Source organism: Amblyomma mixtum, chromosome 2 (assembly GCF_055824585.1).
Source record: "Amblyomma mixtum isolate Tamu chromosome 2, ASM5582458v1, whole genome shotgun sequence".
NCBI classification, from domain to species: domain Eukaryota; kingdom Metazoa; phylum Arthropoda; class Arachnida; order Ixodida; family Ixodidae; genus Amblyomma; species Amblyomma mixtum.
Window position 1 is genome coordinate 193,989,926 of NC_143013.1, and position 17,636 is coordinate 194,007,561.

Below are 17,636 nucleotides of genomic sequence, written 5' to 3' on the forward strand. Positions count from 1 at the left end.
CTGCCCTTCAGATTCAATGTGTCTGAATCTACTGTCTCGTGCATTTTTGACAAATGGCTTCATGTAGCTTACTGCCATTCGAAGTCTCAAGTTATTCGAAGTCTCAAACTCGCAGTCCCAAGCATGCAGCCACTTCGCGAAAAGTTCTCGCGTCATCCAACATTTCTTGTTGGAAGCATACTCTACAGGGAGTATGCGGCCGAAAGCCGCATACTCATGCATCTCACCTCATACTCTTACTCATGCATGCGCCTTTCATGCATCTCGGGGTTTTAAATCTCCTGATGACGAAGGGTCGCAGCTTCACAGTGCCGTCCATGTTGGCGGCAAGCAAAACAGTGATCCGGGCCTTTCCTTGCTTCCCGCCATGGCATGGCTCTCCAAGCGCGTCAAGGGTATGCCTGGGTAGCATCTGCCAGTATAGGCCCGTTTCATCCACATTAAAGATGTCCTTGGGGTGATATTTTGCAAGTATTTGCGGCCACTGCTCTTCCAACCACTTTTTGATGCTCTCGCAGTTAACCATCTCACTTTCGCCAGAGATCGTTCTGCCTACGATATCATAGCGTGCCTTGAACCTTTGCAGCCATCCGGAGCTGGCGACAAAGTTTTCGGCATCGAGGATACAGGCAAAGTCTTTCACTTTTTGTAGAATCATCGGTCCCGACACCGGTATGTTTCGAGCTCTGACATTCAAAAATCATTTGTAGAGCGCCTTCTCCACGTCGCTGAATGCAGGGGGCTGAAGACGCTGTGCACTTGTCCGTGTGGTCTCTTGTGCATGTGCCTTGATGACAGCTTTGTTCTTCAGAATGGTACTCAGAGTGCTCCTTGGGGTGCCAAATAAGTCCGCAAGAACGCACTTCTTTTTGCCGTTCTCCACACACTGAATTATCTCGAGCTTGGTTTTTAGCGTCAGTGCTGCTCTTTTTTTCACGTTCACCGCCATCACAGCACTATGCACACCCACGCACCACACGCGACACGACCACCGATGCAGCCTCCACAAAATGCTACGACGGCCACGCCACTGCTAACACTAAAATGCAAAAGATGCAAAAGCAACATTCAATTGCGCCGCTTCAGCAGTGGCGGCGGCAGCGCGATCGCACCGCTGCTGCCGCTGCTGAAGCGGTGCTGTCAGCGATTGTGAGATGCAAACGATTTCTTTGGCTCTCAACGCCGACGTGGCATCTGTGGCGCTGTCAGCGCCTGCGAGGTAGTCCGGAACGTTTGCTGCGCCGCATAACACACTTGTAGTGCAACGAAGCCTGCCTCCTGCTATTAAAGTGAGGTAGTGCTTGGCGTCGCGAAGTTCGTTATATCCATCTTATGCCGAACCGCGTTCGCTGTAGGAAGTTAAAAATACATGTGTTTGACAGAAATATTTCGGAAGAGTTTGATATATTCAATAATTCATTATATGCATGTTTGTTATATCGAGGTTTGACTGTACTTCATCCTCAAACATTCCTTTCCTTCCGTGTAGTAGACTCTCATTAATTCAAACTCGAAGGGACCCCAGGATTTTGTTTGAATTATCAGAAGTTTTCGTATATACAACTCTGGGCAAGATGATAGAACACACTATGACTGGGCATCTATTTGGATCATTTTTAAGCACTTCCATACCTCAACTACATGAAATAAACAAAGAGTAGAGGTGCAAGGCACACAACAAGTTTATTGGTCATCTTCTACTGTTGACCAGACCTTTTAAAGAAATCATGCATGGTTGACTGCGTCCGTGCTACATGTTCTTTCAACACAAAGCTCTCTATGCCAGTGAGAGCAGCCAGTTTATTTTGAGAGTTTTCTGTTGTCATCAGAAATTGGTGGACTTGAGCAATGTAATGAATGCTTGTGCAGTTGTCACAGTGGATTGCTCTTGTAACTCCTCCTCACTTTCACTACTGCATTCTGGTGGCATCACCTCCGCTGCCAAGCCGTCAAGTTTGTCCTCCCCTGCACACACACAGGTCGTCACCAGCAGCTGCATAATCGCCGAGGTCGGCAGCTACGTTGTGCATTTGCAGAGCAGAAAGCACTTGGTTTGTGTCGTCGCTTTGCAGGCAACCTTCATCTTCACTTTGCTGGCAGTCAGGCAAGTCACTGCTGCAGCCAGGGATGCGGAAGGCATGCTGAAAACAATTTCGGACTGTTATTGGCGTCACAGCATTCCATGCAGCAGCAAGCATCCCCAACGATGAGAGTACTAGTGTTAGGTGTATGGCATTGAATTATCCATACACACCAACATTCTCTGGAGTAGCAGCTTCCTGTAGTTGACTTTCAGGCATCTTATTACCCCTTGATCCAGGGGCTGGAGGACAGCTGTTTTGTTGGGAGACAAAAATTCGAGGCGAATTGCTTCCAGCCCCTCCACTTCGCCATGTGCACGGCAATTGCCGACGATGAGCAAGACCTTCCTCTTCGCCCGCTTGAACTGCCCATCCAGTTTGCGGAGCCAGTCCTCAAATAAGGATTGCGTCATCCATGCACGTGTGTTTCCTGTGTAATCAACTGGCAGTGTTCGGACACCTTTAAACCACCTGGAGCACTTTGACTTTTCGACAAAAAAAAGTTCACGCTTGTGGCTTCCGTCCATGTTGGCACAAACCATGACTGTCAGCCTCTCTTTGCTAAGTTTTCCGCCAGTGCACCGCTGGCCCTTTCGACACAAGGTCTGATCAGGAAGGCACTTGAAAAACAGCCCCATTTCGTCGGCGTTGTAAGTGTCAGCCGGAGAGTATTCATGCAGCAGGCTCTTCAGTTGCGTGTGCTGCTGGTCGGTAGTTACAGCTTCATCGACCACTGCTGCTTCACCACTTGCAGTTTTGAAGGCGAGGCCGTGTTGCTCCTTGAAGTGAGAAATCCAGCCATAGCTGCACTTAAAGCCTTCAATTCCGAAGCGCAGCGACAGCTGTTCAGCTTCCTCCCACAGGATTGGTTCACTCACTGGCAGATTGGAGCTCCGTGCGTGCTTCAGCCAAAGGAGAACAGCCTTTTCGAGTTCTGGGTGCACCGCTTCTCTAAGCCTTTTTCTGTTGGGCGCGAAGCAGCTTGCGTTTCTCCGCAGCTTGTCTTTAACTTTTAGAAGTGTTGTCAGCGTACTTTTCGTGATTCCATATTTGGCTGCCACTGCAGTCTTCTTAATTCCAGCGTTGACCTCTTCGATGGCAGCCAATTTCTCTTTGACGGAGAGCATCCCCGCGGCGACATGGTCGATCAGGGAACACGCGTGCTACGGCTAGGTGCGGAGCAGGTCACGTGCTGCAGAGTTGGCCGACAAGCGTCACTTTCATACCCGTCGGCTCTTTTATTTTTTAAACCCAGACAGACAGTATTTCCCAAACAAAGCAACACATGGGAAGTGCAACTGGGCACAAGTTATAATACATGGAGCTCTTGTGATAACAGTACACATATGCACTTCAGAGGAAAAGACAACTAAACATCCGCTGTAGAGACGCATAAAAGTTGGACGACAGTTTGCAATACACTGAGGCCTCTTCCACCACAATTACCCTATGCAATAAAACCAAAATTAAGCACACTGTTTCTCTTTGCCTCCTCTGCACTGTGGGCAGTAACCACTGCTTAGTTTTAGGTGCTCGTGTCAGTCCAACACAACAAAAATGAAACCATTTGTGCATGCAGGCTTCACTGTCGCAAGCAACCATTTTGCCAGTCTCTGGTTCATTACAGAAACAATACACCTGTTCACACAGTGCAGTTGTGCCAACACTGTTCTTCTGCCTGGTGAAATACTTGGCATACAGTTTGGGGAGCACTGCATTCACAAAGAACCTTTCTGAAATTGAGAAAATGTTTTCACAGAAATCTTCATCCCACTTGATGCGTTCTATGTGAAGAAGACTCGGTGCCCAAACTACAGTCACAATACTTCACTTGGCACACAGCCATCTGTGTCTGCACTTGTTAATAATACGCATGGCTTTTCTGAAGCTGCATGATCCCTTTAACTTCAGTCAGGCACGTGTTTTCATCAGTGAATGCAATTGCATTCCTAAGCACATATGGGCATTTGAACTCTTCCACACCTCTTCCGGAGCAGCTACATGAGACCAGAGCATCTGGTGTAGCCCCAGCAAAACGGTACCTAGTGCTGAGGTGCAGGCCTGACTCGGACAATTCGAAATTGTTATGTTTTATGCCTTCACTATGTGCGTAAGCTGCTAAGGCATCCTTCTCATGGTTCCTACTCCACATGTTAGCTACTCCACCTTCATAGTTTGGGCTTCTGGATAGCAAATCTCTTTGATTAGGGACATACTAGGATTTGCTACTTTAGTATGGCATGCTTTCTTCATAAAAGAAGCAGTTATTCTTCCTGCTTTGTAAAGGAACTAGCGTGGAGAGTTACTGTGCTGCTTCGTTAAGGACTCTACTTCCTTTACGGTGTCCTCTGAAATGACGAAAGTAGACATGAAATGCCTTGCTTTGTTCACGAGAACCTCGTAGCTGTCGAAGCTCTGGTACTGCAGCGTCTTTTCTGATGTCATCATACAGTGCGTTCAACTCGTCTGGAGAAGGTCCTGGAATTTCCAACCTCCTCTTCTGCTGACCTTCAGCACGTGTGTCGTCGATCTGCTCTTTACGTCCTCTCGATGAAGTGAAGTTGATGTCTCTCAGCCATTTAAACTGCACATTTTCAATATAGGCTGGCAGCCAGATGCTTTTTTTCTGGGTGCATGAAACCGAGTTCCTGAGGTGCACTCCAGTTTCCGCAGCAAAGACACAAGCTCCAACATGCGAGCACGTTTCACCTGCACCCGTCATGCAGGTGCAATGGGCATTAAGCACAGTGCCATTTGTTTTGCATAAGATCCAGGCTTTAAGTGGGTGGTTGCTGAGCCGTTGCGAATGGTTGACCTGTGAAAATATTGTGAAGTTGCACATAAGAGTGCACTTTTTTTGTTTCCGCAAAATGGGCATGTGCACACCAGACAAAGTGGTCTCGGACAGAACAAGTTTCCTGTGCTCCGGCATTGTAAGTGGACAGGCATAGCTTATCTTCATTACTGCATTTTTTCAGTGAAATTTCTACTAATCGCTGTGCTCTGTGAATTTCCCTATGCGGACATCTTTGAAATTTTCCTGTCACTAAGCAGTGCTGCCATAGCCAGAAGCACGGTTTTATGTTTCATTTGCATAAATACCAATGGTCATTTTTTTGCGTATGTTCACTAAGAAACATGCCAGAAAGGTTCCTTGAGCTTAGCTCTCTTAGCAGAAGCACCTTTTCGTCTTGTAGGCGCACCGCAGATAGGCTTCTCACTCACCCGCTGGTGGAATAGTTGTGCGCCTCTAATGATTTAACGGGGGACATAGGTCTTTGAGAGAAATTTTTTAATATTGAAGCTATTGCCGTGAAAATTTGTACTTATATATATTTCAGCATGCTGATCTCAAATATGAAATCAGTTTCTACAATTTTTTTTCTTTTAATTGTATGTAGTTTTCTATGCGAAGAGCTTCCGACAGAGTTTTAGAGAAAATTGCTATGCAGATGCTCATAAGCTGTATGTTGCTAGATTCTAGAAGGATCAAGGAGTGCAACAAGGGTAATAGCACGTTTCTAGCTCTTCTAGTTCAAAGGTTGTGGTCATCCAAAGTTGTGATTGAAGAACTGAAATTTTAGTTCAAATTAATTTTTGCAGATATCATATTTGTGTTTACACCTGGCTACCATCTGTAACCCTTATTGCAATCACCGCCTATATAGCTACTAAACGACACAAAAGTTACCAAAATCTGATCAGCAGAAGCTGAGATAGGTTTGTCAGTAGACTGCCATGTGACGAAAATAATCTAACTGAGAAAATTGCAAAAAACGAAATTCCATGCTTTGAATGCTTTATTTATGCACAGTTATGTACAAAAAGTAGCATGCAGCTTCAGAATTCCCCAGGGGAGTAATGTTCATCAGTTTTTCTTTGATGTCGTCGCTTTGCGGCAGAGATGAAGCGCGCTGAGGCTGCACGCTTCCGCTCAGAGCTTCTAGCTCGGCCTGAGTCCTTCTCCTGCGCCCTCTGCCTGGTTATGCGGTTGGGTTCCACTTGGAGCTCTTGGAGAATGCGTGATGCAGCCTCCTGTGTCCCAGAATTAAATTGCATGACTGTCTCAGCAACAGCCGCTTCAACTGATATCGGCGAAGCATGCTTCGTCTTGGGCACCAAGGACCGGATCGCTGAATGCAGTGCCTCATTTGCATTCTGCATTTGTCCTCGCTGGCATCTGCTGAGTAAGTCTTTGTGAGCAAGGCGCTCGTACACGGGTAGCAATGCTTGGCTGACGTAGTCGGGCAGGTTGTAACGGTGTTTCGGTGGCTGCTCTCCCTTTGCAATGGCAGCATTGTGTTTGCACCATGAGTTGGTGCCTCGTGGGCATAGACCATGGCTTGGGCGCTTGTCGGTCAACGTCACATGATAACATGTGGCCATTACTCCCCGTTGCATTTGCTCAACATCGCCTGCATTGGATTTTCGTACCCAACCATAGTAATTGCTGAGTTTGGTTGTAAGATCTGCAGTGAGTCGACCTTTACCACTCACGCTTTCACAATCCTCTCCTTTGTGCTTTCGGACAAGATTGCGCAAAGTACTTCCCATCCACTTTTGTACATGATTCGTACAGTCTTCTTTTTCGACTGGTATAAAACCATGTATCTTCGCTTCCTCTACTGTGCGAAAATGCTTGCTATCTCCATCGCAGAGCATTGTGGTGTATCGCAGGCCATGCCGCTCGAGCGATCGTTGGAAGATCATCAGAGCTGCATCCACCTCCGTCTGCCCAGATTTTGAATTCGTATTCTTTTGGCACACATGCTGTGCCTTCCATGCGTTGTGCTGGGGGTCCTCCTCTTTAGGCGCATTTTTGCAGCCGAGGCAGTAGTTGCACAGCACTACATAGTCTAATACATAGCCTGAAGAAAGCTCTATGACAGAGCCCACACCAATGTGGGACTGGTGCCCTCTTGTCATCCATGTTCCATCAAAGCAGACGGCGATATTTCCGGGATTACTGAAATTGAGTTCTTTGTATAGTTCTTTCACTGAGGATGCACAATCATTCAGCACACTTTCAGCAGCTAGCGTTGCAGCAGGCTTCAACTTGGGTTTCAGGTGTGCTTGGTAGGTCTTGTTGTGAAGACCCCTGTGGGAGTTTCCCATGGTTGAAAAGAAGTCGTTTAGTGCTGTTTGGCCGTTCTCTGTAGCTAGCGCAGCCCGGGCAGCAAGAATGTTTACCTGGAAGGGATTGCACAGAACACTGCAAGCACAACTATACAGCAACACCATATTCGTGATTGCTTTTCTCAATGGACACGTCGCCACCGCACTGGCGGCACACAGTTTTTTCGAACAGCCGGTTGATTGCTGACAGATCGACGATCGTGTACGTTGCTGCTGCCGTCGCCGCCGGACCCGCGTCGCCTCTCTCAGTGCAAAGCGTCTGCAGCTTGCGCTCGGTCGCAGATATAGAACATAGCTCCGAAATTCGGGCGACAGCTCGTTCTTGCAGTTGCTCAAAGTCTTGGGGGCTCATAACCCAGATAACCAGGTGGTATCCTCTCGACATCCACTTGATATCGCCCTGAAGATATCAGATATCCATATGATGTCCATTAACACCCACATGATGTCCACTGGACATCCTCTGGACATGTGTTTTGACACAAAGTGGCAATCCACAGAATGTCCTAGGGAGACCCAATAAGATGACGAGAGGATATCTTGTCAACATCTTCAGAACATGTTTTAAGTTTCCTTGCAATGTCTTACTGACATCTCCTTTCAGTCTTCTGGATGTCCAGAATGACAGTTATTCCCACTGAAAATTAAATATGCATGCACCCTGAACACCCTTTCGAATTTAGGCAGTTGCTTCATGCACATATCAAAAACTTGAACTGACAAGTTATTATCTTTTCTGAAATTTTTATTTCAAAAATGCTCGGTCCATTTGCTTGGTCCATTTCTTTTCATTCACCACTTCCAGTGAGCTGTGAAAATAAGAAAAAGCATAAACTGATGACAAGCACACCATGGAGCAGTTTTCATGCCCACACAAGTGAACAAAAAACTTAAGTACTGCACAAGACTGCCGGGCTAATCATGGTAAGGTTGGATATTAGAGAAGTTGCACATGTGGTCAGAGTTAAGGCCACAAATATAAACAAGGCACAGCAGAAAAGAACCCTTCTGGGATGATGAGAGCACCTGTTATCAGGGACCACCTTAATAGAACACATTGGACGCAACAAGGCATCAAAAAGTGCACGAAGGAGTTGGTTAAATTAGAAAAAAAAAGAGCAATAGTGGCAAAAAGAGTATTAATTTCACAGTTGGCTTTGATTTGACAGTTAAACCTTTGACCAAGTCAGAAGAGCAGGTCCTCACCTGGAAAGCTAGATAGCTGTGTACACAAGGTGACTGCATCCTGTCCACTAATGCAGGCCACTTATTATGTATGTTAGTTCAAATAGGAAATACGTTAAAGAGAAAAAAATGAGGACATTGAGGAGGATAAAGTTGTTCAAGCCAAAGGACTTTGAACTGAAACGCTAATTTAATGAAACAGTGATGAGGAAAGTACTTGCAGGAGTCAAGGACAGGCAAAAGTAGTTGTTATAGCTGCCTTGGGAGAATGTCAAGAAAAACCCCGGGTAGGTAGAAAAACTCGGCGGGTTTTGGTAATCATGTTCGTGCAGCATTAAAAGCAAAAAAAAAAAGAAAAAAGTAGCTGGTTGCTACACAGGGTTTTGGTAATCATGTTCGTGCAGCATTAAAAGCAAAAAAAAAAAGAAAAAAGTAGCTGGTCGCTGGACAGAATCATGTTCGTGCAATATTAAAAGCAAAAAAAAAAGAAAAAAGTTGCTGGTCGCTACACAGAATCCATCTGAGCAACATCCCTACAAGGCAAAGCGGGAACCATGTCAAACAATGCATGACAATATGGAAGCAAGGGAAAGAAGTATATGTCACTACACAAAAGCAAAACAACAAAGACATCAACCTCACCAAGCCAGCGAAGGTAATGACTGAACAAGTGTTGTCATGCCCAAGATAAACCAGGTAAAAGCAGCACCTTATAAAGAAGACTGTTGAAATTACAGGGTTACGTAACTTAAGTCACACACTATGAAGAATATACAAAATTTGCCGGTCTTCAGGTAACTACAATGTACAGTCACACACAATGACGACACGCTGCATACGCAAGAATTGCAATGTCAGACATTTCAGTACTTCGTATCCACAATACTGTCTTCGCTGTTCTAATCGTTGCAACGCTCAGTCACTTAGATGTAAACACAACACAAACCCCTTGCGTTTCGTGTGCGCCGTCGTTCACAACAGAACTGAATGGAACGCTTAGATCGGCGCTGGGTGCACTGGATTGCTTCTCTGAACGCCCAACAAAAGCGGATTCGCAACTGGGTGATGCGCCGCGATCACACGTGTTTTCAAACAGAACTCTCGCTGCTGGCTCGCGCTGCTCCGTCGCATTCCCGCTACCTTCAAACAGTGAAAATGATTTTTTAGCTATTCTTCTACTAGCACAAACTTGCTACGATTTGTGCTTTATTTTAGGCATGGCGAGAAATGCGTACAAAGACCAAAATCAGGAAACAAGCACTTGCCTCTGATATGCGCCGCCGCCGACTTCGGGAAGCAATGGACGAACTACAGGCATACAGGCCAGGCCAGCCAGGCGCTGCACAGGCCATGGTGGTGCCGCATTTACAGCACAAGCCCCTAGATTGCGTATTAAATACAATTTCTGAGTTTAATAACTGAAAGAATAAAAATTAAAAATAATTTTCCGTGCTAAGTTTGCTCAAATACTTTACCATTTTGTGCATTCTCTACGCAACAACTTTGAGTGCGGCAAAATAAAGATGGCGACGACGGCGGCCAACGTGACGGCGGCATACGGGACAGCATTTTTGGAGAGCTTCGCTACGGTGGCTAGTTTGGCTGTGTACAAACTACAAACTGGTTTGGTTTATTGGGGTTTAACGTCCCAAAGCGGCTGAGGCTATGAGAGACTGAGTAAGATATATGCAGTAATAAAAATTCTGACATGACTGTTTCTGAAAAAGCTAAAACAACCAACACATTTCAACAGTGCGGAAATAACAAGGGAATAACGAACGAAAAGTATTTACTCTCCGCCCATAGCTGGCGCCTAAATCTGCAATCTCCGTAATGTAGGATAATCGCGAGACAGCTCGACGTCCCGGTGCAGATAAAACTTTCTTGCACTTTGAGTTGCCCCGGACTTGGAGTTCCTAAATAATTTTATTCTCTTAACATTTCTATCAATTCTCAATCCGGCTGAGGTTCATTCAAACTTAGACCCACGGGAACATATGTTCTTGTGCGGCCCGCTTTTGTCATGTGCAGCAGTTATGGCTCCTCAAATTTAGAACAAAATACAGCAGAATCTTGAGTAAAGCTGCAAGTAAATGCAAGCACCGCGAAAAAAAAAATGTCTTCACAATGTCAGTGTCTTCCCTCCCGTCCGGCGACGAAATTCCAGGTCAGCGCTTTAATTATTTGCGAGAATTTTGTCGTTTATAATCTGAACGATTTCTTCAATTATTTCCATTGCCTTATCATGTTTAACTATTTCAGGTTTATGCCTTACAACATCACCCGATAATAATTTTTTAAGAGCACTAACGTGTTCTTTTGTACATTTGCAGTCGATTAAGTAATGATCAAATGTTGGTGCTGATTTTTTACAAAAACGTTGATCGCTCTCTAGAATGCCGAATCGTTTTAAATAAAAGGGAAATCGCCCATGTCCGCTTATCGCGTGAGAAGAAAGATGGTTGAGAAAAATTTTGGTACATTTGAAACTGTTCGGATTCATTGATAAATATAAGTCTCTGAGCCTTCGTCCTGCCAAATATGATTCCATTTCTTTTTAGTTTCCTTATATAGTTCGGCCTTAATGAATTGTTTAGTCATAGGGTGTTCAATATCTATGCCTTGGTACCTCGCTTTATTTGCTAATTCGTTGGCCAATTCATTGCCCATAATGCCTTGATGAGCTTTGACATAGGATAAAGACATCTAGCATGTTACACTTTCACTTATTAGTTCGTTTCTAATATTTTGAATAAAATAATGACAATTTTGAGGATTCTGTAGACGTTGTAAAGTTGATAAGCTGGCAGTTAATATCTGATAATGTTTGTCCTGATTATGTTGTTTGACAAATTTAACTGCTTCCTTAATTGCGATTGTTTCAGCAATGAAATTATTACTATATGATGGTAGCTTAAATTGTGCTGAATGTATAATTTTTCCACTTTTATTAAAAACGACAAAAGCTGCCCCCACTGTATTTGCTAATTCCGATCCATCAGTAAAAATGTGAAAATCAGTCTTATTAAAGATAATTTTAGTTTTCTTAGCAGGATTTACAGTCCATTTGTCCACTTTTAAAATTATGTTGTTTGCCGTAAAGTCTCTATCTTCCCACCTAAATACACCACTGTTGTGTAAGAGTTCAAAAAGTCTATTTTCTTTTTCTATATTCAGATGAAGGGGTGGGATATTGCATAAAACTCCAAGAGCTAGATTTGATGTTCAATATGCTTTGCATATTCTTAGAAGAGGGATGCGTTGAATTGCTCTTAATTTACGTAGAATATGCGAATGAGGTGCATACCAAATTGGGGAACTATATATGATTATTCTTTCAAGTCCTCTAAAATATAATTGCCTTAAATGTCCTGGCGACATACCCCAATTTTTTACTAGTAGATTTCGCTAATTTTAAGGTAATGTTAGTAATTTTTTCTTGAATATATTTTAAATGAGGAAGAAAAGACAACTGTTCATCAAACACAACACCCAATATATTTCGTTCTTTACAACGGTGAAGAATCTTACCTTTCATTTTGACATTTGGTGGTCTTTGCTGGTAGGCCTTACCAACGAGCATAAACTGACACTTCTCAGAGTTAAAAGTCAGTCCCTGCCACTGTGACTCGTGATTAAGTGCTTGTTCACAATGCTGTTCCAGATCAAGCCTAGATTTACCATTTACTAGTATAGTGATATCATCAGCAAAAGCCTGAATTTCAAAGTGGGCAGGTGTATCCAATTTCAGGAGTTCAGCCATCATAAAATTCCAAAGAAGTGGGCTCAAAGGTGACCCTTGAGGCGATCCTTTTCTAAGTTTATATTCAAGTGAACAATTTAATGATTGATATTTAATTACTCTATTGCTGAGTACTTCAAGCGTTAATGTATAGAGGTTGAAGGGAATTTTCGCTCTTTCAAATAATATAGCTACTGCATCTCTATTGATGTAATTAAAAGCATTTTTAGTGTCGAAAGAAATTACAACCATTTTGTGGCCTTTTTCAGTTTGATTTTTAATATTTTTCATTAAGTGATTTAATGCCATAGTTGCTGAAGTTTTATGTTTAAACCCAAACTGGGTTTTTGGTTGTATGTTGTTCTTGGCTAAGAAAAAGTATAATCGGTTGTTAAGCAACTTCTCCAGTAGTTTACCCAGGATTGAATTTATTGCAATTGGTCTAAAATTATTCTCATTATCTTCTCCTTTTCCCTTGGGAATTAATATTACTTTTGAAATTTTTCAACTGTCTGGAAAGCAACCCAGTCTTAGGCATGAATTAAAAATGGTGATGAAAAATTTCTTATTATTCATATAAAGTGCCTGAATAAAAGGCGTTCTTAAAGAATCTGGTCCGGGTGCTACAAATTTCTTTGACGTTAATACTATGTGATCTACTTCTTGTTCTGTAAAAGGAATATCGTTTTCTTGCAGCCTATTTTCTACTTCATTACTTCTAATAATTACTCCTTCTTCCGGAGATAGAGCTATGTCATACAGATTCTTTAAGATATGTTAGACTGATTCTTGCTCTGAATTTGACGCCTGTCTTCCATTAATTTGAATATTAGGAATGGTTACTGTTCTTTTCATTTTATTTACTGCTAGTTTATATGGCAATGTAAAAGGGTTGTGGTTAACGACATTGCCACAAAAATCTCTCCACGACTTTGCTTTCGCTTTCTTAAGATTTTCATTGTATCTTTCAACTGCTTCCTTATATTGTCGCGAGTGGAAGAAAAAGACGAGTAGCGATTGCGGCGCGCCGACGACGACGTTGCTGCTGGTGGACCTGCCTGTTTTGGTCTGTGCTCTCTGTCTTCACCCGTTCTCGCCGCCGGCCTGTACGTCAAGCCGTGACATTTGGTGGAGGTGCTGGGTAACGCATCTCATGCAGCGCACCCCGCCTCGTAGTTCGAGCCCCGTCCTAAGTCCTGGCCGTCGAGTTTTCTTGGAGGAGCCCTCGGCAGAAACTGAGACTCGCGCTAGCCGACGTCAGCAAGGCCAAGCGCCGGAATTCGGACTCTTGCCCGAGGGATCGCGGACATCTAGGACAGCCAACGTCACCATGGCGTCCCAGTCACAACAAACCGACCCCGCGATTGCGTCGAGGATCGTCTACGTGCCTGTCACTCCAAGATCTGTCGTCCCGTTCCGTGGCAATGGCCTCGACGATGTTGAAGACTGGGTCCAGCACTATGAAAGAGTAGCTCGACATAACGGGTGGACTCCCGACCAATGCCTGCAGAATCTGTACTTCTCCCTGGAAGCCACAGCAAAGTATTGGTTTGAGAACCATGAGGCTTCTTTAACATCATGGGAGACATGCAAGAGCGAACTGGTGCGCACGTTCGCGAACCAACACCGGCGACAGCAAGCAGAAGATCTGCTCCACGCTCGCATCCAGGGACCCACCGAAAGCGTCAGGAGCTTCGTCGAAGACGTGCTGCGTCTGAGTGCCCGCGCCGACCCGCGGGCTACTGAGGAGAAAAAGGTACGGGCGTTGATGAGGGGTGTCCGGAATGACATCTTTGGAGGCCTCATACGCAATCCTCCGACCACAGTAGCCGGATTTGTCGCCGAAGCTACAAATATCGAGCACGCATTGGCGACAAGAACCAGTCACTTTCAGAGACTGAGCGCCCTTCCTGCCGTCTCAAGTCTTGCCTCGTCTGGCCTGGGCGGAGTTGGTCTAGCCGATGTTCGAGAAATAATTCGCGACATCATCCGCGAGGAGCTGAAAAAGCTCTTCCCTTCTCCTGAGCAGCCCGCCTCTGTCTCCATCGCGTCGGCCGTTCGCGAGGAACTGCGACACACGCTGGCGCCAGAAGACGTCCCAATTGTAGCTGCAGCCGACCCACCAACTCTGAGCTACGCCGCCGCAGTTCGTCGTCCGCCTCCCGCCCATCGCCAAGTCCAGAGCGCTCCCGATTCTGGCCTTCAACGCCGCGAGTTCCTGCACCCGTCTGATGCCCGCCTGGGACCGCCGAGACGCAGGAAGACCGACATCTGGAGGACTGCGGACCGGCGACCATTGTGTTTTCACTGCGGTGAGCCTGACCACATGTATCGCTCCTGTCCATACCGCGAGCTTGGCCTAAGGGGTTTTAACCGGGCTGATCCGTGCCCCCGCTACGGTGAACAGCCCCGTGACATACAAGACTACCTTCGACGTTCTCCATCACTGGTTATAGCTTCTCCTCGCACCTCCCGGTCGCCGCCACCTCGCCGCCCACCATCCCCTTCTCGCGGGTCTCGCCGTGAGAGCCTTTCGCCACTTCGGGAAAACTGAGTACGGAGACGCCTGGAGGTGGCGTTGCCGGAGTCGCACGAAGTAAAGAACCTCCGCCTACGTTGGAATGTCCCAGCTCGACCGATGGCATCCTTGGAAGCGCGAATCGTTTTGTAACCTCTAGCAATGTGCACATTCTGATCGACTGACGCGACGTAACGGCGCTTGTGGACACCGGCGCCGATTACTCGGTCTTCAGCGGAAGTTTCTCTCGGCGTCTTCGCAAGGTTACCACCCAGTGGGACGGACCGCCCATACGTACCGCGGGAGGCCACATCGTAAACCCTGTTGGCAAGTGCACTGCCCGCGTCGAGATCCACGGTGAGACGTGCCCCGCCACATTCGTGATATTGGAGAATTGCTCTAAAGATGTTATTCTGGGCATGGATTTTCTCCGTGAATATGGCGCCGTAATCGACATAGGGAAGAACAGGTTGACCCTCCGCGCACGTTCTTCATCGCCAGTACCGCCTCGGGCCACAGGCTTTGCGATGAAAGTTGATGCCGACCATGTCCACTTGCCGCCGTTGTCCACAGTTTTCCTGCCGGTCCGAGCCGATACAACAGCATGTGGAGAAGGCGTTCTGGAAGGCAGTGTCCAGCTGTTACTTACGCGTGGCATTGGTGTTGCGCGAGGGGTCGCAAATGTTCGACGAGGGTGTGCCAACATCTTCGTGACCAACTTCAGGAACGAGCCGCAGCACCTGACAAAAGGGTCAGTTATAGCCCAAATGGAAGAACTTAGCGGCGTTCGTGAAGCTGTTGCGCTGCCTACAGAGGCGGCCCCGCCCGAGTCTCGAGACCCTGCAACGTTGCCCCTGGATATCGACCCCAAACTTGAGCCTTCCCAAACACGTGAACTGCTCTCTCTTTTGCATCGGTACAATAACTGTTTCGCGATGACATCCCGAGTTCGCCAGACACCCGTCGCCAAGCATCGAATTATTGTCGACACCGCAACGCACCCGATTCGTCAGCCGCCGTACCGCATTTCCTTGAAGGAAAGGGAAACCATACAGGAGCAAGTGCGCGAAATGATAAAGGACGACGTCATCCAACCATCCAACAGTCCGTGGTCCGCACCTGTAGTACTGGTGAAGAAAAAAGACGGGACCCTACGATTTTGCGTCGACTACCGGCGACTCAACAAGGTGACCAAGAAGGACGTGTATCCACTACCACGCATCGACGACACCCTAGACCGTCTTCGTCATGCCCGCTATTTTTCGTCCATCGACTTGAAGAGTGGATACTGGCAAATTGAAGTGGATGAGCGCGACCGCGAAAAGACTGCATTTATAACCCCGGATGGCCTCTACGAGTTTAAGGTGATGCCGTTTGGCCTGTGTACAGCGCCCGCGACATTTCAACGAGTCATGGATACTGTGCTCGCCGGTCTAAAGTGGCAGACATGTCTCGTGTATCTGGATGACGTTGTCATCTTCTCAAGCACTTTCGCAGACCATCTGGTGCGTCTTGAAGCGGTTCTTCAAGCTCTTCTGAACGCCGGACTCACGCTCAAGCCTTCGAAGTGCCGGTTCGCATACAGTGAACTAAAGTTCCTTGGTCACATCGTCAGCCAAGTGGGTGTGAAGCCAGACCCCGAGAAAACGGCCGCCGTCGCATCCTTCCCTCCACCGTCGGACAAGAAGACCGTCAGAAGCTTTCTTGGTCTCTGCGCATACTTCCGACGTTTCGTACGGAACTTTGCCCAGATCGCGGCGCCACTTTACCGCCTGACGAAGGATAACGTTGTCTTTGAGTGGACCGAGGAGCAACAATCAGCATTCCGCCAATTAAAACACGCCCTTGCAACATCCCCCATACTAGGCCATTTTGATCAAGACGCCGACACTGAACTCCACACGGACGCCAGCAACAAAGGACTAGGAGCAGTGCTGGTGCAATTCCAGGACGGCGCTGAGAGGGTTATTGCGTATGCCAGCCGAGCTCTTTCGCAGGCGGAGGGCAATTACTCGACAACTGAGAAAGAGTGCCTCGCTGTCATCTGGGCCATCACCAAATTCCGGCCCTATCTGTACGGTCGCCCTTTTCGTGTCGTCACCGATCACCATTCGCTGTGCTGGCTCGCCAATATTAAGGATCCAGCAGGCCGCCTTGCTCGGTGGAGCCTTCGGCTACAGGAGTACGACGTCACCATCACCTACAAGTCCGGCCGCAAACACCATGATGCTGACTGCTTGTCTCGAGCCCCCGTGGAGCCGGCACCGGGAGGCGAAAATGACGAAGAAGACGGCTTCCTTGGGGCATTGGACATGGCAGATATGGCTGCTCGGCAACGCAGTGATCCTCAGCTTGATCAGCTGATGGCGCACTTGGAAGGCCACGAAGCTGCGGTGCCTCGCATTTTCCAGCGCATACTGCCGACATTCAAGATAATGCATGGTGTATTGCACAAGCAGAATTTCGACAGCAGCCCGAGGTCGTGGCTCCTTGTTGTGCCGGAAGACCTGCGGCACAACAGCTGGCCTTCTCCAACCACTCGAACCACCGCCTGTTCCGTTCCACACTGTCGGAATGGATTTTCTTGGTCCATTTCCAACGTCGCGGTCGGGCAACAGGTACGTTATCATAGCGACGGACTACCTAACACGATACGCGGAGTCCCGAGCACTTCCGTCGGCGACAGCTGTTGAGGCAGCCCAATTTTTTATTGAGTGCATTGTGCTCCGTCACGGTGCCCCTGCCGTTTTGATCACTGACCGGGGTGCCGCGTTTCTGGCCAAGCTCACACAGGAGATCCTCCGTCTCAGCTGCACCAGCCACCGCCGAACTACTGCGTACCATCCGCAAACGAATGGGCTGACGGAGCGGCTGAACAAGACCATGGCCGACATGATCGCCATGTACGTGGATGTCGCCCACCGCAGTTGGGATGCGGTACTGCCCTACGTTACATTCGCTTATAATACCGCTG

The 17,636-nt window shown here is 46.9% G+C and overlaps 1 protein-coding gene and 2 pseudogenes across 6 annotated transcripts in view; 1 reads left to right on the plus strand and 2 right to left on the minus strand.

The window, feature by feature from the left end:
- LOC149361973 (uncharacterized) overlaps window positions 1-17,636 on the plus strand; it is a 233,440-nt gene that overhangs the window by 13,744 nt on the left and 202,060 nt on the right. The gene's annotated exons all lie outside the window — the stretch shown is intronic.
- LOC149361974 (uncharacterized) lies at window positions 3,993-5,013 on the minus strand (annotated as a pseudogene).
- Window positions 5,922-7,569, minus strand: LOC149361975 (uncharacterized; annotated as a pseudogene).